Here is a 24061-nt window from a genome sequence, read left to right as displayed (position 1 = left end):
CCATTAAAGTTTAATCAGCCTCACTTGGTGTTAATAATATTCTTTCCCCCCTCATTTTAATGAAATTCTTTTTTTTTTTTTTTTTTTTTAGAATTCCCCTAAGCAGGACTGAACGGATGGTGGGGAAGAGGGTATGCGTTTCTCAAGGAGCAAAAAGGTTTCAATTGGGGGTCTTTGATAGTTCTTAATAATATCCCCATGGTTGATGGATAAAATCAAATAGAATGATAAGTCTTTGATTTATGTTCTGAACATCAAACCCATGTGTGGGTATAACGGAGCCGAAGGAGTCCGTCTGACTCGTTCCTCGGGTAAAAAATAATATCCTTCGCCCGATCCAGGAGCTTTTGAATTAGTGTGATCACAAAGATTTCATCCAGCTCCACATGTAGTGCAGCCGTCTGTCAGCATGGCATGAATGGGGGTATTGAGGGTGTGAGATGGAGAAAAGTCAGAGGCTTTACTGATTATGATCAAGAGGATGACCTGAAATGTTTTACATTCACAGCATCTGGCCGAGGATTTTGAAGGATAATTCTGTGTTGCTACAACTTATTTATTACAACAGCAGCTCTTATTATTCTCAGAATTGTTTATAATCATTTCATAGGCTATCATACACCCCGTTGCATGTCCATTTGTTGATCTATTAGTTGTGGTCTTGAACACACCAAAGTCATTGCTGAGATCTGTGAACAAGATGGCTGTACAACAATGATGTTCAACAGGGAGAATAACACAAGCAGTCAGACAATCAGACGATCAGGCAGGTCACTGCTTGACATCCTCTTGAATCCATTTTCTTTACATATGTTTTGTCATTTAGATTGTCAATCAGTGTTCATTTTGAAAGCTATTTAAGATTTAGTCTTGTGACGAAAATGCTTATTAGTTTAAGTCACATTTTAGTCATTTTTATCCTTCATACTTTTAGTCTATTTTTAGAAGTAAACGAAAACATTTTAGTGGACTTTTTGTCAGTTTTCTATGTTTTTTTTTTATCTTTAAACTAATTCAGTTGTGTATCTGAAATTAGAATCACGGTGGCAGGTTGTATAAAAATTTTATTGAGACATTTTTTTTCGACAACTACAAATAATTTCTGCACACTTACACACTGTCATTTCTCTAAGGGGTGATTTACGAGCACACACTTACTGATCATCATTTGAAAAGCGCAACATCTCTCTACTTATGCTCTCAAAAACTTGGACACCACAAATAACTTATCTGAGACAACTAGGATTTGTGCCCAGGTTCATTGTAACCTCTGACTTATCAATCTCTACTGTTAAGAAACAGAAAAATAACTTAATTAAAGTCTAAGTTCTTTTTTGATTTTCTGGTTTGACCAAGGGCGTAGGTTTCCTTTCAACATTGTTGGGGACAAATTAAGTAGGGGGTTCTCCACCAGGACATTTTGAGTGACAAACATTTAATTTCTGCATTCTGGTGAAATCTTTTTGCACTTATTCATGGTGGAATTTTCTGGCAATAGGTGACAATTCAAAATATAAAAATAGGCTTCAAGGCTCTCAGGCATTCTGCATTGCTTTCAAATAATAATTCTCATGTAGATAATTTTTTCTTGTTCAATGTTATCTCACACATGTAGGCATAGTTTACTTTTCCATCCTCCTGTCACAGTCTGCTCTGTGTCCTCATGCCTTTAAGCTTTTTGGGAAGACTGGACTGAGTTCTATCTGTAATAGATTAAAGAACCATTTAAGTTGCGAAAGGTGTGGAAGGTGCCTCTGTGCATTGGTACCTGGAACTGAAATCACTGACAAAGCGGTAGCATTCAACGAGTTAGGAACGATAACAGGCTGGTTTTTGTCATTCTATGTGTCATTTGTCAACTGCTTTTTAAACTGAGCTATATAAATAAAGTGACTTGACTGCTTCTTGCCCTGTTGGACCTCTTTTTAACAATGTCACCTTGCTCCCACAGCTCAGCAATTAAAGGAATACTTCACTGATTTTTGACCAATGCCAAGATATCTCTCCTCGCCCCCCGGCGGGATTTATGTCAACACCAATTTCAATTTCAAAAGTATTTGTGTCTTTTACTGCATAGACATCCAGCTTTATTACAAGCCCATCTTTCCAGCAGTGACATATTTCATTAACTTGGTGTGTACAGTGGTATCATAACAAATCAAATTGATTGTTATGACCTTCTTTAAATGAATATGAATGTCATATATGTACATTTAAATATAAATGTCTACTCTTTACAACCACAATCACGGCTGTGCTGGCCATTTTTAATATTCTGTATGAGACAGCAACTGTACACTGACACGCAGGGAGTTTGCATTAAGTATGTAGGGTATGTATGTTATGGTGTATTTAATATTAATAGCTTTTATTAGCTTAATACATGCTAGCATATTCATGATGGTCGCCTAATGGAATGGAGTGGGGGCCTCCCACTGCACAGAATGTCCACTTTAAAGGACGATTTCAGCTTGAGTGCAGTCTCTGGTCATTTTAGGAGCTGACGTTTTTTGAGTTTTGAAGACATTAAGAGAGCAACGGAGTAATTCCTTTAATATTTTCCTTAAAAATGTTAAGTCTAAGACTGAAGGTTGATAAAAATCACTTCACGCATACATTTTTTGCAGTGTAGTTGGGTAGCTGGAAGTGCACTAGCAGCTCAAGGATCTTCCTTAACCCTTCTTATCCAGGAAACATTTGCTGACCATGCAGTCTTACATGTACATTTTTAGAAATATTCTGCTTCATACACTGCAGGCTCCCCCAGTGCAAGTGTTTTTATACTGTTGGCCACAGTACTAGAGCAGTAGCTTTCTCAAAGGGCAAGATGAGTCGAGATATTAAAATGATAACCCCTAATAAGCCTTAATTATGTTGAGAAATGAAACCTATTGGTTCATGCAATCAAACCTTTATTATCGCCCCTCCTCCTCATGTGCCTTTTTTTCTTTGGAGGATATTCATGGACATCTGCTTTTCTGTCTGCTTTTCATTTCCACAATTGTTTTCTTGGTCTGAACAATTTATATTTCTCGAAGTGAAGTGTTGGCAGGTTGAGTTTTCCCTTCATTCAACCTTACAAAAACCACTCTTGCGGAGAAAGGTCCTCTTAAAGGGCAACAAAAAGTGGACCAGCAGAAAAGGGACTCAATTCTTTTTGTGTTCACATTGTCAGTTCATTTGAAAGAGTACTCAGTTCTCTTTCTGGTCGACTTCCTTCCGTCCTTTTTCTGTTCACGCTATAGCCTATATATAATATGTATTGATTTTTTGCTTTCAGATGAACTTATAATTGGAGTAACTTCCAGTATTGCAGAATCTTCCATGGACCAAACTACTCCTCATCCTGCATCCTTGCAAGCGTTACAGGCCAGTGTGGTTTCTCCTGTTTTTTCAAGCGTCCCAGTGCAACAGCATGTGATCTAGAGGGCTAAATACAATGGCAAAGAGCAAAGCTAACCTGGAGTGCTTTGTGTTCACAATGCACAATTTAAGCGAACCACATTGCAGACTTGAAGTGAACCGTACTCAGGTGGTCTTAGTACAGTTTGCTTCAGAGGGGTCTGAGTTCTTTTGTGTTCACATATGCACAAAAAATGCTGAGTCACCGCTCTGAGTCCAGTTAGAGGGCTAAAAAGGACCAAATATGAAAACACCCGAAGAGGACTGAGTTCAGTTTGTTTAAAAAGGACTATAAGTGAAAACGTCCTAAATTCAATCATGAACAGTCCGCTCCAAACACGCTTCCATCCTCCTGTCACAGTCTGCTCTGCGTCCTCATGCCTTTAAACGTTTGGGGGACACTGGCCTGAGTTCTTCCTGTAATAGACTATAGTATCATTTAAGTTTTAGTCTTTGTTTTGGTCATTGATTGTGTTTTCAGATATCTGTTGCTTGCTTCTGTGCTGCAGTTCCCTCATCTGCCCATCTACACACCTGCCCTGCATCAGCCTCGTTTGTCCCTCCCTGCTCTCTTAATCACCTTATTCCCCTCACCTGAGCTTCTCAGTCCTTTTCTCCACCACTTAGTTTGTATTCAAGTCCAGGTTTTCAGTTTAATATTTCTTGGATACTTGGTTTGTTATGTGATCATTGATTTTGCTTTTTCCAGCTCTAACCTTAAATAAAAAGTGATTTATTCTACTTCCTGTTACCTACAGTCCCCTGCATTTGGGTCCACCTGCTCCACAACACAACATCTCCTTTGTGTTTTTTGTTTAGGGAAATAACCTCTTTAAATGGTTATGTGACACCTATTCACATTAATGATAAATTAACTTATTTTCATTCATCTATAACCCCCTGTACTTTAATAGCTCATATCAGCAAGATTTCTACTCAAAACTTTCAGCACATTCAAAACATATCCCACATATTTGGGTTCTCCGAGAAGTTCAGAATAAAAGTGAGAAAAAAAAGTTGTAATATTAGTAATTATTAATTACAGTATTGGTTATTGTAATATTCCTCCAAGTCACTGCCCAAGTGCCAGATTTTGACGACTTCGGAGTGAGACTGGGCTCCAAAAACAGCATGCAGACAATGTTTGCAACAAGCTGGTGAGGAAAGTGAAAATCTCGGAACTAAAGAGCCAGATTTTTTTTTTCTCTCATGAGTTGGTGGAGAAAAAACATTCATCACGTAGACAACAGTTCAGTTGTTATTGCATGCAAGTGCTTCTCTTATGGAAATCTAAATATGCAACTGTTTGCTCGCACGTTAGCCATTGCAACTTGATAAGACAATGTTATGTATAGGGGGTAAAAACACTGAAGTGGTGTCAGTATCTATGCATGTTTTGTTTTCTATCATGATACAACTCCTTATTACTGTTAACACTGGAATAGGTTACGGTAGCTCCTTGTGGGTTTGAACGAGGCTTAAAGGTGTAGACGACTGAGGTAAGTGTGGGTGGGGGAGTTGTTGCCGGTGATGGTGGATGGGTGGTGAGAGTGATGGAGGAGCCACTCTCACTGCCAGAGAGTCAGAGTGGGGCAAATGTCCTCTCTGATTAGCGGGGCCGTCTGTGAGTGCACTAATGCACCTCGCTATTAGCATGTTTCTCCTGGTTGCCACGGGCAGCGCCTCACTGCCTCCCCGTTTGACATGCCAGAACGCATATCAGTCACAGCACGCCGTGGCCCGTGGGCTTCACATCGCTAAGAGAGAGAGAGAGAGAGGGTGTGGGTAAGAGCGGTAAGTGCGTCAGTTAGTGTGTTCCTGTCCTTGGTTGAGTTTTATCTCTTTGGAATGAGGATGTATTTAAGAAGCGAGGCGGTTTGAGCAGGTTGTCACTTCTTCCAGGGGTAAGTTAAGGGTTAGGGCCTGGGTTTATGGGTAAGACTACCAGTGGGAGGCTGGAAGCTCAGGAGATTTAAAGTCGGTGTGGTTTGTGAATAATATGGGTGGAGAGGGGGAGAATGAGGGATGGAAAGGAATGAAAGGAGGAGGGAAGCAAAATGACAGAATTTAGCAGTTAAAAGTTGTTTCCTGGTTTTAGATTCAGGGAATTATAATGTCCAGGTCTTAAAACAGGACTCCAGAGATTTACTGTTGTACCTCCATAAAGTTTGGGGATTTACAAGAGACAGATTTTAAAGAAAAAAAGTCAGTTAATGCTGCGGAGGCTAAGAGATTCCCTCTTTTTGCCTTGAAACAAGTTGCACAAATGCTGTAGCTGACATTTCAGGGAAAGCACCTTTCTCTTTAGGACCATCTATTAAATTCACACAGTTTGGAAAAAAAGTTGATATAACCATGTAGCATATCCTCACACAACAGTTTGAATGATATCTTATGGAAATGCACACACAATGGTTTGTATGATATCTAACAAATTAACTTTCCTCAAGAAGCGTCATCATGTTATGTACTTAACTTAACTTTAGGCAATTTATATAGGTTAGGTTTATGCAAGTAAAGTTATGTAGGTTTAGTTTAGGAAAAGAAACATGCTGATGACCAGTGATGGGAATACGGCGTTATAAATGAACGGCGTTACTAACGGCGCTACTTTTTTCAGTAACGAGTAATCAAAAAAGTTACTGTCTCCCCTGTTATAATGCCGTTACCGTTACTAACAATAAAATGTGCCGTTATTCAGCTTTACTTGAGTTCACTGCAGCAGCTTTCACCCAAGCAAGCTCCTTCTCAGCGGAGCTCTAAAGATTTTTTTCTTTGGTGAGGGCAGGTGAGGGGGAAGCATAAGTGATGATGATTGGCTTAGGGAGAGTAAAATGTCATCATAAACCAATCAGAGGCAGAGTAGGGCGGGTATTCACAAGCACACAAGCAGGGTTGTCAGGTTCGCTTATTAGCCGCAACTTTGGGCTTGTTTTCCTGTAAAGTCGCTTACAAATATTGGTAGTCGCGGGTTGTGGTTTTTTGGGCTTGTTTAAAAGTGGAGTTGCTAATTTGGGCTTGCTGTCTAAACGTCGCCTTTCTCTCTATATATCCGTCTAACAACTTATTTAAACTCATGATAGTATGTCGGACTGCAGGATCTTTCCACAGCTCCACTCCCACCGCCCCTCTCCTTCTCTGCACACACACAGGTGACAGTCAGTCAATCAGACTTTTCACATTTAAATTGTGCGATTAATGGAGGTTCTTTAACTAGTGTAGATAAGTGCACAATGTTTTATAATAATGAGTTATTCTATCAAGTGTCAATTTCATTCATTTAACATATTCAATGTTGAGTTTCATTACATTCAGTTCCATTAAGGGGGGGTGTCCAAGCAATTTGAGCATTTTATAAAAAAAAGTAACGCTATAGTTACTTTTCCAGGTAATTAGTTACTTTTATAGTGCAGTAACTCAGTAACTAACTCGGTTACTTTTTGGGGAAACTAACAAGTAACTATAACTATTTACTTTTTTAAAGTAACGTTCCCAACACTGCTGATGACGTACCTTAAAATAACTCAAAGTTCACTTGCTTTCACATGGGACACAAACTCTGCTCTCCTGGGGGAAAGTCCTGTGTTTGTTTGATCCATCCACCACCCAGCCTGCCTCCTTACGGTGCACCAGGCTTTGAAGCCCATTTTTATAGTGGCCAAACTGTGGTACTGCATATTCCGGGGTCTGTCACGTGATGCCATGCGGCACAAAATGACTTTTTCCCATTGACTTACACTGGGAAAGAGTAGTCTATAAATCAGTGGATACATAGTGTTTTTATCGTTACAACACCCGCAAAATTACTCATTCCAATATCAAGATTTTATCCATCTAATCCGATAACATCTCAAAAGTCTAAAAAAGACGCAAGATTAAATTATTTTATCCCCATTCAAGTTTGCGGAGCGCTAAACTGGAAGTCAGCTGTGTGGTGAGCGGAAGTTGGCCCCTCGGAAACAGAGCTTTTTTGGCCTCAGGCACCACTGAGCAACTTCCATAGGAACGAACAGGGTCCTGCTGCTAATACTGTTGCCAGGTCTTTTCATACATCCATGAGACTTTCAGTCTTTATACTACTTTCTTCTTTACTCCTGTCAGTGCACTGGTCACATGACCGTAGCCCTCCAGATTACCTGAGTCATACACAAATTACAGGCTCATGATCACCTGGGTTATATATAAATTGTGTTGTATTACTTTATAAGTATATGCACAAACAGTGCATGAGAACAGCCTGAATCATACAGTATATCATTACATAACCGTCCAGTTTTTCTTATGCCCTTATGCTGATCCCTGGGATTTTCCCAATAGTAGCTACATCCAACCCTAGAACCACACCAGTAAATCACGAGAGTGTTCGGGAAGTAAAATAAAGAGAAACATATTTAATTCTCCTCCACTTTGTGAAGCTATGAAACATTTATATTGTCAGAGAATTCCTACCACTGTTTTATGTGAATATTTTATATATTTGTTCCAAGTAATCCCTCAAACAAAGTGTTTCTTAAATGTGTTTAAGAGAAAACGGTACAACATGAGGATGGTGAAACCCCAGAGACAGAGAGAGAGAGACAATATGGCTAGAAGTATATAGACAACCCTTTTGCGTGCTTTATTGGCCTCCTGATTTGGGCCCCTTAGCTCCAATAAAGGGAAATCAACGGTGTGTGTCCAGCTTTGTTGCAGCTTTTTAGGGAAGGTCATTTCCTGTTTCAACATGACAGTGAACCCATGTTAAAAGCCAAGTACATAAAGAAATGGCTTTTAAAAGTTTGGTGTGGAGGCACTTGACCTCAGTCCCAGACATCAGAGCCAGACTTGATCTGTTCAGGTGTCCACATACAATTGGCCACAGACTGAGACTGTCATGTCAAGGTTGTGGATTAATAGTTTTGTCCTGTTTATAGTAATATGTCATTATTTCCTATTTTGTTTTGTATACTCACCTCTTGTTTTGTTTCAGACAACTTCACTTTCTGCCCTGATGTGTTTCCTGCCTGCTTGATTACCAACCCTGCCCTGATTAGTTTCACCTGTCCCACATTACCCTTCCTCCCCAGTGTATTTAGTCTGTGTGTTCCCTGTTGTCTTTATCAGTTCTTCTCAGTTACTTTGTGCCTAGCATTCTAGCATGTTCTCCTAGTGAAACTTCTTTGGCATTTGATCGTGTTCTTTGTTTATGATTTCATTTTTAGCCAAGTGTTTTGGATACCTCTGTTTGTTCGTGGACCAGTTCTTGTCTTCTTCTTTACTTTACCTGTGTTTGTGTCAAGTCTTGCATTAGAGTTCTCCATCTGTTGTACTAGTGTCACAAAGACTCCAGCTACCAGTCCATGCTCCAAATTTCCATTTGTAGTCCAAGTAGACCAACCATGTTTGAGCAGATATTGGTTGCTTGCTGGTAAATAGTCCATGAACACATCAGCCAAAATGCAATTTCAGAACCTATCAGCTATCGTCTGATGACGTTTTAGCTTTTTATTAGCTCTTTGTCTAATGTATCTGCATTCATAAGTAGATATATGTTTCTAGAGATGAGCCCAAATGTTGTCTGGACCGGTCTCAAGTTGCTAATAAACTGTAAACAATAAGAGGCACGCGGAAGAGGAAGTCTGCTGGCTGTACCAGATGACATGAAATATCACCCCTCGCAGCCAGAGGCTTTATCATCATCAGACAATAGCCCATGGGTTCTGAGATTGTTAGTGCATGCTCTTCACCGGGCACAGAACTGACAAGGGTGTTTATTTCACCCAATAAAATCGCATCTCACTTTTTCAATAGTGCAGTACGAAGTTTAGCATCTGTTGTCGGCAGTGGAACATGACGGGGTACACATCAATCCAGATTGTTCCACACGTCGGTGGTTAACCAGTCTTTGCATAATGAACCTGTATCTGTGAACACTGAAATGCCTTGCAACCCTCGCTCGCAGAATTCCCAACCCCGTCTCACTTCAACGTCGTCGAAATCCGGTGCTTGTGCAGTGACCTTTGGCGTAAGACACTGATGAAAAAAGCCATCCTTTGACGTTAGCATGGTACGCATCCGGTCGCTAAGTTAAACGACGCTCAGGGGGAAACACGGCTGGACAAGAACTAAAGTTGAGGTGGCGAAAGTCTGAGTAGGATGGGCATAGGGGGGTACTGGATTTTCACCCAGGGGAAACACCTACTTTTACCTGGGAGAGCAGCGTTCGTGTCCCGTAAGATTTTAAAGCCAAACCCATTTCTTTTTTCCTAAACCTTACCACGTGCTTTTGTTGCCTAATCCAATCACGTGCGTTAGTTATTGAAAGACTGTATGTAAACAAATTTCCTGTGAAAATGGAAGTGTATTTTGCATTTTGAAGACAATGCATGTACAATGCGCGTCAACAACCAACACACCCAGGGTACCTTTCATGTTGTATCTGACGTGGGAAGTCCAAACGCTGATATGTGACAAGTCCGAGTGATGTTATTGACTGTACTGAAAATTGTTGCTCCATTGGTTCAATGTGCAGGATGACTGAAAAAGAATATTATTCTTTATATATACGGAGCAGTTTAAACAAGTTTTACGTCATATTTGTTTTTAATGCCTCTTAGTGCAGATAAAAATGACCTGCAGTTGTGAAACAAAGTGACAGTTTACAGAAAAGATAGAGAAAGAAAGAGACAGAAACAGAGACCTCAACACCAGTAAACTTGGCCGGCCTGTGGAGCTTGATCAATCATGAATAGATAGATGGCAGGGAGGGAGGGAGGGAGGGAGGGAGAGGAGTAGGGGTAGGTGAATGAAAAAGATGCCTGGAGGAGGGAGGGAGCCCTTCGCCAGTCCGAGGAGCGATCTGTCTGCCTAAAGAGCTTTGTTACCATATTAACTGACGTCTCCAGATGGCCTTGTCGAAAACAACAGAGCTGAGCATGGGAGGATTGATAGAAAGAAAAGAGAAAAAGAGAGAGAGAAAGGCCAGAGTTGAGAACAGCGCAGCGGAAAGCATGAAAGGCCTCAGAGAACGAGTGCAGGGCTGAGGAGGCAGGGAGGCAGGCGTTCAGCAAGATGGGAAAACAGAAGAGAATAAAAATCCCCTTAACTTTCCTCAACAACAGCTCCAAAACCCTCGACCCACCACTCCTTCCCTCCATCCCCTCCTTCCTTCTTGTACTCCCGCCTCCTATTATTTTTCTCCCATGTTACTGTCTTCTGGAAATCGCCCCGAGGCTAGGCACTCTCCTGGGTGGCTCACCCCCAAGCAGAGCCCTTGTTCCTTGCACGCTTGTAATAATTTGAGCCTGCTGAAAGAACCAGGGCTTTTAGAGGGATCAACCCGCACACCGCCTCCTCCTCCTCCTCTCGCCCCGTCTGCATCCGAGGCATCAGGCCTTCTCCCACGCCACCGCCGCTCCACGCGCCTCCACGTGCCGTCTCTCCTCTCCCCCCTCCTAGCCCTTCTTTAGCATCCCCTGCCCAAATCTCCCCGTGGTTCCTCCCTCCTGACCTGCCCTCCATCCTCTCTTCCCACAGCTCCCATTCAGAAATGCAGCTGCAGCCACCTGACGTGCATCACTCCTGGGGATCTCATACGGAGAGAGAAAACATAAGAGACAAGACAAAGAGAATGAGAGAATTGTTTGTGCTGTTCTGGCCCACAAAGAGAAATGTGGCGAGGAGCGCTGTTGTGGAGGGAAAAAAAAAGAGAGAGGCTGAACAAGTAGGAAAAAAAAAAAACAGCCACTCTGCTGTGGGTTCATGCATTTTGTACGGCCGCTAGACTCCACCATCTCCACCGTCCAATTTACAGCTGGCATCTTCCATATGCGGTTTCATGCCTCTCGCCGCTCACAGCCAGCCTCATCTCCTGACATTTTTACTATTTAATCTCTTACAATCAGCCCTGATCTACTACAACAGCATGAACAGTTAGCACTTGGCTGGAATGAAACTACTTCTTCTACTCAAACACCGTAAAGTGAACATTTTCTGATTAAATTTGCACCTATAGGAGATAAAGCACTAAAACATTTGCATTTCTTTCTTGTAATTTAACTGAAACTTATTTTAATAGTAATTTTAACACAGAAATATGCTTAATATGTTTTGTGGTATGTTTTCAACTTTTGCACTCTGTTGCTACTGAATATCAGCTATATGTCAAAAACATACTTTTACCCTCATTGATGGAGATTGTGAGGCTACTCTGTGCACATTTACCAGTAGTTTCCAGCATTATTGAACCCTGTCATTTCTAAACAAGCAAGTAAAACAAATTAATAGAATGTGGCTGATGTGTTTGCACAACCTAAAGTCCAGTTCATTTTTCCACAGAGGTGGCTGGCTTGGAAAGAGATGAATCGTTCTCTGTTGAATTATCAGTACAGAAAGTGTAACAAACAAGATGTGTATACCTTAGCTGGGCAGAAATAATCAGCTGAACTTGCAACAGATGCACAGTGGGCAACTTTATTCTTTATTTGGATCCCCATTAGCTTCCACAAAGTGGTCACTAGTCCTCCTGGGGTCCACTCACAAAACAACATTAAAAGTACATCAATTTAAAATCACACAAAATCAATGAGACAATAGAATTCAATATCAACCCAAAATTAGGACAAAAACAGAGTAAGAAAAGCAAAATTGTCACAAACTCACTGCACCAAGTAAAATGTTCCAGAACTGCCATAACAAAATTTACATGTGATTCATCAATTTTAGTTTTAGTGACTTCTTGAAGGAATATCTATTTTTAATCTGTCTAATGCTCGTAGGGAGCATATTCCAAACTGAGATGCCTCTATAAAGAACAGTTCTCATCATAAAATGTGTTTGTGGACTTGGTGCCATTAGAAGACCAGTGCTCACTTGACGTGTCACATACCCATGACAAAAAACACTATATACTAGTTTAGTATTTTTCAAGATGACAGTATGCATGAATACGAATGAATAACAGACTAGATTTTAGTTTAGCCTCCACAGTCAGCCAGGATAGTCAATTATGCATCTCACACACATTGTCAAACTAAAGACAAGGCAACTAAAGACAACCAGAATCTGAAATAACAATAAATATGAAGTGAATTTAACAAGTGAGGAAAGTGATCATTTAAGGCAATCATCATTGGGTGGCCATCAGTCCCTGGGAGAGGGTGTCCGGAATATTTTGCTCAGCCTGCAACCTGGCAGGAAACACAGCAATGTTTCGGTATAAAAACAACTGCTGTTCATGGCGCTGTCCCCCCTGCAGCAGGAGGGACAGTGCCTGAGTCAGCTCTGGAATCAGCACCATGGACAGCAGTAATACAGTTCACATGTTTCTAAATGTTGCTGTCTCACGTAATGTCTGACACTGACAAAGCCAGCACAGTCCCCAGAAGGAAATTTGGCATTGTATATTTCTGCACATTTGTTTTATATGCATCATATCAACATGTGTAAAGTGACTTAACCATTTGAAACCTGAGCAAATTGGCTTGGTTTCTTTCAAAAACATGGGAAGAAGGCAGTGAGCAACGACAGACGAAGTGACCCAGAAAATTAGCAAGAAATTAGTAAAGAGAGAAAATTAAAAACCAGAAAATTAGTGGGGAAAAAAAAGAAGAAAAAAAAGGAAAACAGAAGGTAATGAGCAGGAAAAAGAGCAAAAAATTCTAAATATTCTGTAACGTAATTGTAAATATCTAATAATGATAATTATTAATATAGTTTTTCCCGAGCTTGTCTTTTTTTAAAATAAGTTTCTAAATTTATTAATATTTTGCAAAACCTGGAACATTCCTTACCAGGTTGCTCACTGCCTTTCCCCCCCATGTTTTTGAAAGACAGTGCACCAATTTGCTCAGGGTTCAAAGGTTAAAATACTTGTGAAAGGCATCTGAAAGCAGCACAAGGAAAGTGATAGCACTCAGGTTTTAAAGGGATAATATATGAGCTGACTGTCATCATGAGATGGAGGGGATGGTGGATAACGTTTTTTAAGTGACCCCTTGTTGTGTTTCCAATGGGGATATGCCACAAAAAGTGACTGTTTTTTATGGAAACATCACTGTGTTTCCTGCAGGGATATCAAACCATCCTTTTTCATTCGCTCGTCTGGGGCCGGGTCGTGGGGGCGTCCCTCTCCCCAGCAATATTCCAGCTCCTCCTGGGGAATCCCAAGGTGTTCCCAGACCATGTTAGATGTGTAATCCCTCCAGTGTGTCTTTCCTGGGGCCTCCTACCAATTGGATGCGCTCAGAAAACCTCAAACTGGCAGTTTTTTATAGCGGAATTGCTGCCCCCAAAGCTGTGTGTGTATACTAAGGCAAAACATGATATTTTCCTAACCATAACCGATTAGTTTTTGTGGCTTAACCTATACACATTAACCACAGTGATCCGTTACATAATAACATACAACCGAACATATATGTGGTCCACATCGTTTTCTGGAAATTGGGTTGACAGAGCTGATGTATTAAATCATGTTTGTCAACGTCTAACATTCTGGAACATACTTTCTCACTTGAAGGACATTTCATAATTTACATTAAACAGGGCGTCCATTAGGAGAGATTACGGTATTGAAAGCTGAATCTTTATGAATGATGCTCTTTATTCAACCTGTTTTTCCCCAGCATACTGGTAGTGCTGCTGCTGGAGACAAAACACACCTAATTTCACTTTTGTTTTGTACAATTTCATTATGTAGGCACTGGTTATTGGAATGAAAATGTACTTCTCTGAAGCAAAAGAGATGTGAGGGGAGGAGGAGGAGGCAGAGAGGTTGATACATCACATAATGACATCTAATCCTGGACCTGAGTGGGGACGTCTCCTCTGTGTAAAGCCACAACAGCAGCTTTAATGGACAGATCAGCCAACATCACTCAGCAGCACCGCACTGAGGAACGTCGGTGTGCATGAAGTGTGTATACTTCTGTGTATGTCATACACACCTGTATTGATCTGAACTCAGGAGGTTGCGATGCACACAGAGAAAAACACAGACCTGCCCCAAACAGACACACACCTGCATTTACACACAGGTGGCAGGGCAGGTACAGTGTGCTCCTCTGTCCTGCCATCCACTGCTGGCAGATCTTTTATTTAGCCGCTGCAGCAAGCGGCTCCTTCTCATGAATTATGCAGCCGCGGGCCCCTGTAACAAGCTCCAGGCCGACTCTACACCTTGTGTGTGGCTTAAAATATAGATAAAAGCTGAACAGCCAGCTACAAACATAGTCTTTTTTTTTTTCAACAGACAGACGCAGGCTGGTGAGCAGAGAGTCCACAGCAATTAGCCGAGGCTGTGGTGCTGCAGAGTCGGGCCGGTCGGGATCCGCAGAGAGAAGTCCAGCTGTTGACTGCATGGAAGCAGAAACAGAACAGAGCAGAATGGAAGAGAATAGAAAAGAGCACAGCGAAGCCACTGAACAGAGCTGAATTTATTAAAGCACAACAGAGGCGAGCAGCGCAGAGCGATTCACACCAAAGCAAAAACAACAACAACGGCCGGAAGAGTTTTATCTGTGTTATTAGCTGAAGATGAAGCGCCGCGCGTGTCGACTGACATCTTTGTGCTTGTTTCTGCTCTTTGAGCATCCCGGGTGAAGGGAGTTCTTTGTGCTGCTGAGATGAGCTTGAAGTCGACTCCCTCTGCTGATTTCATAACAAAGCTTATGCAACTTCCAAGACGAGAACAGTGTGTGCAGTAGCTGCTGTTATTTTCAGCCAAAGGATGAAAGAATACGCTTGGTTTATTTTATAAAACTTATTGAGAAACAGACAGACAGACGGACACACACACACACACACACACACTCACACACGTACACAAAGTTCAACTTTTTATGTGTTTAAATGTTGACATAGGCGTATAATAATAATAAGTAAAAGCCATTCATAATTAATCTAATTTTTGAACAGACTTGCTAAATTTTGATAGCTCACAATTATAAGGACCTAAAACAACAATTAATTAGCCCTGATGACAAGTAATCTCTGCAGCCAAGACCTCATGCAGCTTGTTGTACCTCCGTGCCACAGATTTCCAATGTCAAAAATCAGTGTTATCATGTCACTGGATGAAATATTGCTCCATTATAGTTAACACAGCAGGTAAGACAGGGAGGTGACTGTGAGAGAGACCAGGAGGAAACAGAGACAGAAGGACCAGCTGCTCAGATGCATGAGCTAGACATAAGTAGCACAAGAGGATGACTTGGAAAATCATTTGTGACCACAGAAAGTCAATGAAAGCCACAGAGATCCAGTGAAGTGAGAGGAGAACCTGAACACAGGATGATCTGAATTGGGGGCCTTGGTACTGACAGAATCTGGAGCATGTTGCAGTGGAGCAGTAGACAGTGGGGAGATCGGAGGATTCTGCTAAATCCAAGATTTTATTAAACTATTTTTTAACTATATGAACAAAAGTTTGGGAAAAGACTGTGGTCAAATGGCTCAAGTTTAGTCATGGTCAGGCAAAGATCAGGTTCAGGTTTTGAAAAATCAACATTTGTGGCAGGTCTGATGGGGTGCAAACTTCAGGCTCCTGCACGAAAGTCATTTGTGCTACATGCTCATCCACAACTGTAACCTCCACCATCTTATAAGATACGATGAGATAAACCAGCAGCAGCATAAGGACAGAAATGAGTACAGATAATTACAATAGTTGAAGCGAGATAGGACCATAAGAGACGACAGAAACATTTTAAAAAAGCATAATGGAACAAATTGGTGATGTAGTAAAAAGAATTCTCTGTCCACATGCTATGATGCATTTAATGACCTCCCAGACGACTACCATCTGCAACGCTGCCTTCATTAAAAGGTACAATATTACGACCTCCTCCACAGTCGCCTTGTTTGTTGTTGTTTGACCCTTGTGAATCCCTATACACATTTTTGTGTATTTTGGGTTTTGATCGTACGATTATTTTGCCTGTGTTCATGCATACGGTATGATTTTTGGCAAACGTGTGTGTTTAGGGTCAACTTTATATAACCTTTTAATTCACTGTGTAAAAAAAATACTGCCTAATCTATCCCTAGACACATTTTTGTGCTCACTGACTTCCATTAAAACCACATTTTGATCCTGTTGCCAATATACCATAAAAAATAACTTTATAGTCTCGTTTTTTGCCATGTGAAACACAATGAAATTTCAGAATTTCCCATTTCCCATTAGATTGTGCTATTTGTACACGTATGCCATTATTTTCAATGGGAGGTGTATCTAAATTCTGGGGACATCCGTCCATTATATGTGGTACTGCAGACTAACTGAAAAAAATATTTCAACTAAAAAGGTCTCAATCTGTTGTTGGGGATGTCAGGCTGCAGTGTATATGTTTTTTATGAAAAATAAATTTGTGTGTGTGTGTGTAAATTGCAGACAAGAAAATCCATATGGTGATGATATTGCAATAACCCCAAACCTGGTTCACGCAAGACGCAGAGCTGTGCACTCTTTACTTACAGTATTTCCTTCCTCTACACTATTTTCAAATCTGAAACTGCACAAAATATAAAAATGCACCAAAATGAATATTGCTGCTAATCTTTGACACCAGACTGTGATAAACCCCACACAAAAAAATCCACTTGACATTTATTATATTTCTTAAACCCACTTATTGTGTTTTTTCATCCAAAAAAAAAAAAAAAGGTGTGGGGTTTTGTAAATCAAACTGAAATTTAAAGGGTTAAAATACTGAAAATGATGATGAAAATGATTTTTATGATCAAGACTGAAGTTGGAAAGTAAGAAGAAAAAAAAAACTTTGGAATGAAACATTCATATAATAGTTATATTAATTTAAATAAAACATACACAAAAATGTGTACTAGGGATAAATTAGGATGTTTTTAAAGGGATGCACAATTAAAACTTTTGACCTTGGCCTCTAGTGCAAACCATTGGCTGTATCTATGCTATCACAAAGGACACGTGGAAGAATGAGGGCAGTGCTGTTTGCAATGTTTAAAACAGACATAAGAGTATAAATGAGCCCTTGGGCTATTGTTACAACTGTGTGTTCCTGTCCTTTTTCCCTCTCCTGTTGCTCTGCACAGGTGTGCTGCATTGCCTAATGAGGGGCACTGCTCAGTGAGGTGCACCTGGTCTGGGAAGAGATGCTTGAGGCCTCTGGCATGGGGACTGTTACTCTTGCTGCCTCTCAGTGTGGGATATTCTTGTCTTTTTCACACGTCTCATATTAATAAATGTCACGGAGTTTATAATACGCCTGGTATTCTGAACAGCCTATAAATAGCTAACATGTAGGATAATAAATGAATTGATAACAGAATAGCAGTGAATGAATGATAAAGCTTGTTTACCATTCACCCATAAAAACCTTGTAATCAGTATCTTAATTATTTAAAGAAAAACCTTGACATGAAACAGACTCTTAACACATGAAACACCACATAACTGTAATAGCTCCGCTTTGTGCTTATAAATAGTTTAAAAACATGATATAATCTTTTCATATACTGTTTGTAATGCTATCCTGAGTCTTTGAACAGGAAAATATGTGAATGTCACCGTGAATTCAACAGTGAGTATGATATCATACAACAGTGAGTTATCTATTCATGGCTCCATTAATGAATCATAGCCTCCCTTGACTTTATACTCCAGACATGCCCTCTTTGAATATGTCATAAGCTCTTATTCTTTTTTAATGGGCCAGGAAATCACAGCCAAAAACAAATATATAAACTTGTGCAAACATTACAGCGGGGGAGAGGGGAGGGGCCTACATAGGATTTTCCATGGGTTGGTCCAGCAAATATAAAAGACCTGTGTGCAGGAGTTGTTGCATAGTAAGTTTACTGAGTGGAGAGAACGGTGCAAAATACCCTGTCTTTCTCTCTGAGTTATATTATTTATACTTTATACCCAGAAGGCTCTTTAAGCAAGTCAGAGCCTGTGTTTGCATCACTTTGCCAGGCTGCACCTTGGGAGACATTGCTGCATCTCCCCACAGGCCAAACTTGGGTAAAGGTCAGAATGATTTGAAAATTAAGGACACCCATTTGTCTTTTTGCCGCACGGACACAGGCACTGGTAGTGTAAGTTCCCCACCTCTCAGGTTTCCCAGAGAAAAACAACTTGTATTCAGCAGTGTTTACAATATGAGCAACTTCAAACAGCTTTAATGTACACAGCTCACCTTGCAAAGCTTCGCCGGATTGACCTCTGTTTTCGCTCGCGGCTAGAAAATAAAACTTATGTTTTTCTTCTGTATTGTGTTACAGCAATGCAGTTAGCCACCTTGGGAAAATATGTGTTGTGGGTTTTAAATTTAACTTGTATTCAGTGACAGTTGTTCATTTAGCCCTGCAGATTGCAGCTGCCAATGTCTGTGCGTAGGACACATGTACAGCCAAGACAGAGCAACATTATAATCCACTTTTAACTCAGATTAGACCAGTGGTTCCCAACTGGTGGGTCGCAGTCCAAAAGTGGGTTGGGGTCCATTCTGAACAGGCAAGTGACTCACAAATGTGTCAAGTTTGTAAAAAACACACTTTATTTTTAAGTACAGTGAATTGATATCTTGAAGCTTGATAATATGGCCAAATGCAAGTATGATGCTTAATGTATTAAACTGTGTGGACCTTGAGCTGATTACTAAAGGAGAAATCTGGACCCCGCGGCTGGACCAGTTGGGAACCACTGGATTAGACCATTTTTCAGCTCTGGTTTGGTCTCCACCAACTCCCAAAAATCCCACTCTTTAGCTGCTGGATGCACGACTTTCTTTATCAACCACTCGTGTGTCTGTGCTGTTTTAGACGAGCAGGTTGCACCTAGTCCAGGCTGCTCTCATGCAGTGTTTGCACATATTCCTACGAAAATGAATGCACTAAAATTCTTACATATCCTGCGTAATTATGAGTTTATTTACTTTATTAATCCCCCTGAGGGGAAATTCAATGTTTTCACTCTTGCTTGTCAATAACACACAGGTCCGAAAGACACACAGTCATTTGTGTATAACCCTTGTACTTCAGAAAGCTGCGATAATATGACTACTGGCACTGATGGGACTAAAGAAGGAAGTTGTGGATGGGTAACAAAATGTAGGATTTTCTTCAGGAGACCAGTCAGTCCCTCCAGAAAATTGCAATCTTGCGATCGCAATAATTTCATAATATTTTGGGGGCTTGCAATTTTTCAAAAGTCCCGCGATTTTTCCGCATTTATCCGGCCAACCGGAAGTCGTCACACATGTGTCATTTGAAACGTCATCAGACACATCATCAAATGCGCTTATGGCATTTTTTGCAACATTATTGGAGTCCATGTTTTGAAACTAATTAAATAAAACTAAAGAAGAGAACTATAAAAAAAACATTTGCAGCTATTTTCGTAATATTCAGTATGATTATTATAAGTGATTACATGACTTATAATGTAATGTATAGTAATTTAAAAAAAAAATCACATTTTTTTCTCCTTTTGTCATCAGCCGCAATTTCCTGCAAAAAAAAAAAAAATCACATAAAAATGACATAATTTTTATCGCAATTTTTGACAAAATTACCCGCAAATTCAAGGGTTTTTGGCCACAAATTACAAATTCAAGGTCATTAAAAGGTGCGACAACACCATGTTTCTTTTCCTACACCTAACCGCAATAACTTTACTTGCCCAAACCTAACCTCTGTAACTTTACGTGAAGTACATAAAGCCATTTGTGGGAGGCTAATTTGTAGGGTATACGAACCATTATATGTGGATACATTGACCAGTGAGCGTGCCTGGAGGTTTTTTCCTGAAAACTGCTGCTTAGAGTTTCAAAATAGGGATTTAGCATACTGTGTACGTAAACTGGAGAACCAACAATGACTTCAAACACTGAAGTTGGGTATTGAATTTCAGTGGGACCACAAATAACATTTTCACATTACGTAACTACTATCGCTTCAGCCAGGTTTCAGTATCAGTGAGAGATGACCAACTGCTCACATCCTGCAACTGCATAGGAAATCTTGTGATACTGGGAAAGGACTGCCCAGAAAAGGTTCTCAGCTGGTTCACAACGGACAGAAAATACAACTCATTTTAAAACATAGAGATAGAGAAAATGAACTACAGAAAATGAGACAAGTGCATAAACCACAAATTAAATGTAGGTATAAAAGCAGGAGCCAGATAAACTGTACTTTAAGATGCCTTAAAGAGCTTCCTGAGACTTTTTAGGAAGCTGATCCAAAGTCGAGGAGCAAATAATCAGTGTTAGCAAACTCTTGTATTTCAAATCATGCACATCCACTCACATCCATACATCCTGACTAAAAAGTAAAAAAAACTGCAGTGGGTTTATTGTACCCTGCCAAAACAGTTCACAGATCACACAGTGTTATTTTCTCCTCTGTATCCTGACTGTGTGTATGGAGCCGCTCTAGTCTGGCCGCAGCGCTTCAGAGAGACCGATCTTCCATTCACTGTGATCAGTCTTTAGCTCGGTAATCAACGCCTGGAGTCCGTTCACTGCTCGTCTCCTTCAGATGGATAAATAATGCACAGCTCAGCAATTAAAACACACAGATCTGATGCCTTGTCACTAATTTATTGATTAACACTCAGCGCTTCAAGATGACAGGGTTAAATGTCAATCAGATGATCTGAGTCACACTTCAGTTGGAGTTATTCATTCCTGCAGCTGGCAGAAAGAATACAATTTCCCCTCTGATGGCTCTATGTATTATTAACTGTTATGCTAAGTTGTGTTGGACTGCTTTCGGGAGACGCCGAGGTCATTCCCCATTAGCCAGTGCCTTGGAGGAAACTTTGAAGTGAATAAGAAAGTATCAACTATTTGATGTTGGCGGCTGCGGCTACCCTGTCGTTACCAGAACAAAGTCTCATGAGAATGATGGCCTCGCTGCCTGTTGTCTTCTTCTGACGGGTTGAAGTTGTAGTGTTGATTTAGTCTGTCCTCTGATGCCAATGTTTCAATTTTAAGGTTGTGGGAAAAGTTAAGGGGAAGACGGCAGACTCTTCTCTAACTGTGAAAACATTTACAGATCACAGTCGTCTTTATTCAAAATTATATAGCTGATCAAGTCAAACTGCAGCATTGTGTTAACGGTTGTCCAGATGTCAGCTGTAAAATATCACATGTTGTGGCAACAAGTTTGGGATGTGGGATGATGGTGACCAGCACCACCAACTGACCCTTCCTTTAATATCAACACGGGCAATTTCAAATGAGCTCTTGACCATTAACCTTGTAGTGACCATTTCCAAATTCAGTGTTACAGATGTACCCAGGTGTTATGCCCCAGCTCAAGGGTGCAACAGAGGGGCCAAGAAAGTTTCCTTTGCAAACTCCACACAGGTTTGCTTATCAGGCTTACTGATGCTTCTGACTCTGAGCATTTTTAACTGCCATAATTCTCACTTTCTGGAAGGCTCAAAGCAAAATAGGCTTCCTGAGCCTTTCCTACCAACACACTTTGGAGAAGCAGCATCCAAGCCTGCTGAGGCCACTTAGAAACAATGGCAACATGCTCAAAATAAGGAAAATACTTCTCAACATCCTTCTCCACGAATGGTGGAACCAGCCTGATATTTGTAACATCAAACTCAGAAGGGTTAGACTTGGCCAAGATCGGTAACGCATTTTGGAGAAAATAGGGGTCAACAGACGAAGCGCATGCCATGTGCAAACAATGCGGTTATGATTTAAGATGTACTGGACAGTATCTCACTACAGCAATTTAAACCAACTATGAGTCAGAAAAATAATAATGTCACATGAAATTTGTTCTATGAGTAAAGGATAAAAAGTCTACTAGCCGCTAAGCTAATTTATGCAATGTAAACATGCTAAAGCTAATAATGGATCAATAGCAAAAAACCAACTGTTTTGTCTCTGAACCTTGACGATTTTTATTGAGCTGAATTTGATACATTTGTTAAATGATGTTGATGTTAATTCATGTTTTCTATCTGTTTGGGGACGTTTGCCCTCAGGGCTTTGAGCCAGATAGACCTGAAGTTCTTGGAAAAAGATCAGGGTTTGGGTTCAAATGAAAACTTTTCTTTTAGAAAGGGCTCTGTGATAGAAAGCCCTGAAGGTTAACTTATCCCATGTGATGTTTTATGAGTGTTGGTGGAGTCAGTTTAAAGTAAACTTTACTGCACTTATTATTTATGTGCTTTTTTTTATCTTTTATGGCCAAAAGTTAAAAAAAAGAGGTGGCAGTTTCTTCTGTAACAGATTGTGTTAAATGGGCATATGATATCATCTCATATCGACTGCAGGCCCCTAAATCACATTGAATCGAAATTGTATCTTGCCAGAGTTTGTAATATCGGAAAACATTGTATCATTGTCCAAAAAAATTATATAATATCGTATTGTGGTGATGAAATTTAATACACCATTTCAAAATATAGCAATGCCACTTTTTCCCTTGCCAAAATTTAGCCTAACTTCAGATTTTTCTCAACAAGATATATATAAGACATCATCTGGTTTCATACAATACCCGTATCTCCACTCTCTCACTCTGTATGTTGTCCACTCCCTGGTGTTATGGCTGTATTTGTCCTGTGCTGCTGTCCCTTTTCTCTCCATTGTAGATCTGCCCAGGTGTGCTGCATTAGTTAACGACGTGCATTGCACCTGGCATGGAGGAGGTGCTAAAGAGCTCCTGTGCCTGCAGCAAAGGAGAGAGGCCTCTGGTGTGGGGACTGCTTGTCCTGCTGCCTGTCGGCCTCGGAATTTTCTTGTCTTGTTTACCTGTTTTATTTGTCAGTAAATCCAATGGATAGTGTCTCCCCACTTATGATAGTGTTTCCTCAGTGCTGTTATAATTCTAGTCTTTACCACACTCTTAGAAGAGATGTGTTAAAAAATGACAAAAAATGTGTTGTTACTTGTGTAACACATTTTGTGTGGATTTCAACACAAGTTGTGTACAAAATGCACAGAAAGCTTAACACATTTAATGTGCTGGACAGTTTAACACAACGGGTGTGTTTCTTTAAGAGGCGGGAAGGGGTCGCCCTTTACGTGTGCGTTACTCTGAGACAGACAAAGGGGAGGAAGATGGAGGCTGCTTCGCCTGGGGTGCTGTCGGACTCTTCGGTAAGTATCCATTACCAGTTTAATTTAAACTATCTCATCGAACTGTTTATCAGTCAGTTAAATTCGACGTGTAGAAACCACCAGCTAAATTATAACGTTATCTCTAAGAAAATCCAGATATGGTAAGCTTCCCATTTTGTTCAGCAGGGCTGTCGAACAGTAAGCTAACGTTAACGTTAGCTGCTAATGTTAGCTTAAGTTCTACTGTGCTTGTTACCAAAATTACACCAAGTAAAATGCAGTTTAGGACAGTATAGCAAACAGTCGCTCATTCCATAAAGTCCGCAGAAACCTCATCTAGTTTACTTTAACAATTAACTGGGTTTGAAGTCAATGCCACAGTAATTCATTCATTTAGCAATTCAACACCACCATTTTGCTGGTTTCACTGCAGAGTTGGGGGGAGGGGGGCAACCGTTGAGACATACGGTAACGTTAATTTAATTCATGTTTTCATTTGTATTTTTTCTTAAATTACATTTATTTAGTACATTCATTTAATGATACATGAATCGGGACCTGCAAGTAACGTCATTTGGGCATCTGCCAGTTGTGTTTTATGGTTA

The sequence above is a fragment of the Epinephelus moara genome, chromosome 3 (genome assembly GCF_006386435.1).
Source record: "Epinephelus moara isolate mb chromosome 3, YSFRI_EMoa_1.0, whole genome shotgun sequence".
Taxonomy (NCBI): domain Eukaryota; kingdom Metazoa; phylum Chordata; class Actinopteri; order Perciformes; family Serranidae; genus Epinephelus; species Epinephelus moara.
The sequence above is the reverse complement of the archived record's forward strand: the minus strand, read 5'-3'. Positions refer to the sequence as shown.